Source organism: Odocoileus virginianus, chromosome 13 (genome assembly GCF_023699985.2).
Source record: "Odocoileus virginianus isolate 20LAN1187 ecotype Illinois chromosome 13, Ovbor_1.2, whole genome shotgun sequence".
NCBI classification, from domain to species: Eukaryota; Metazoa; Chordata; class Mammalia; order Artiodactyla; family Cervidae; genus Odocoileus; species Odocoileus virginianus.
This window is the reverse complement of record NC_069686.1, coordinates 22,926,035-22,927,460: the sequence shown is the minus strand read 5'-3', so window position 1 is coordinate 22,927,460 and position 1,426 is coordinate 22,926,035. Positions and strand designations below refer to the sequence as shown.

Below are 1,426 nucleotides of genomic sequence, written 5' to 3'. Positions count from 1 at the left end.
AGATAAAAGGATTTAGATCTGACATCAACTTGCTGGTAATAGAGTACATGTGTTAGTGGGTTAGTTAATACCAAAGTAATTGAAATCCTATACAGACATGTCTGCATTAACTGGAAAGGATCTACATCTTTCCAGCGGTTTGAAATCCTTTGAAAAATGCTTTTAGCATCAATTCTAAGTTTCTATAGCAAAAATACTAGAGTAGCTTAAATAGGATAGAAATGTATTTCTCTCTTATACGGCAGTCTGCTTGCTCCAGGCCAGAGGGACAGCTCTGCTTCACAAGGTCGTTCAAGTGTTCTGGTTTCTTCCATCTTGATTGTTCTGCTCTCCCGAGGTGCCTCCCTTGTCTGCAGAGTGAAATCTCATTTGTGCCTATGTGAGATCCAGCTTATAGAAAAGAAGAAAGAAAGAAAATCTAAGGCAAATAACTTACTTGTAACAAGGGCTACAGAAGTTGCCCTCATCATTTCCACTCCATTTTATTAGCAAGACCTTAGTCACATAAATACATATAGCTGCAGGGAAATCATATTTAACAATATATGTATATAATATATTATTAAAATACACAAAATATAATATATACAAACTGGTGTCCAACATAACAAATTAAAAATAAAATTTTTTAAGACCTGGTGTCTGAGAAAATTTTGTAAATGTTTCATATGTTCTATTCCATTTGTTTTAAAATGCATGTTTTCTCTCTTTATGGTATAGGATTCTACAAATATAAATACATCAGAATAGATCACATTCAATCAATTTATTATGTTATTTACATTTCTATTCAGATTAAGTTTATGATGGTCATTTTCTAATAGAAGTATATTGCATGCATTCACTATGTATATAGTCTTGTTTTTCTCTTTATTATTTTACCTGTATATGGTCTGTTTCTCTCTAGGAAATTTATTAGTACACACAAGTTCATAAATAATGTTTCTTCTAGTGGGTTGGTTCTCATATTTCCTAATAGTTTGTCCAAAATAATACTGTCCTGTTAGTAATATTATTCCAACTACTTTCTTTTTGATATTTCTTTTAGTAATATTTAAGTATTCCTTTTAAACTGAAAATGTACTCACCATGTAAAGAGGGAGCAGAGTCAGGGCCCTCTTGCCTAAAAAGATGTTAAGTCTTCCATTTTCTAGTTACCATGTTTGACTTTGTTGCTATAGTTACAGGCATAGCTCATTCTTTATGTCTTCACTGGCCTTTCCAAGTTAATATTAAGATCAAAGATAGTTTCAGCAATGTCTTATGATTAATAGTAACATTTTATTTTTAAAGTTTACTGTAAAAATAGGAATTTCATGAAAATACAGCTAGCTGTATTTATATCTGGAACAGTCAGTTCTACAGATCAAATAGATGTGTGCAAATGTTTGTGAATTTTTATATGCTGAGAATATTTTGAAAGTCC

At 31.3% G+C, this 1,426-nt stretch overlaps 1 long non-coding RNA gene across 1 annotated transcript; it reads right to left on the bottom strand.

The window, feature by feature from the left end:
• Positions 1 to 206: 206 nt before the first annotated feature.
• LOC110148285 (uncharacterized) lies at positions 207 to 1,166 on the bottom strand. The gene is made up of 2 exons (XR_002317133.2): positions 1,089 to 1,166; positions 207 to 390 (listed from the first exon to the last, which is right to left on the bottom strand). It is a non-coding gene; the product is annotated as an uncharacterized lncRNA (long non-coding RNA).
• Between the last annotated feature and the right edge of the window lie 260 nt (positions 1,167 to 1,426).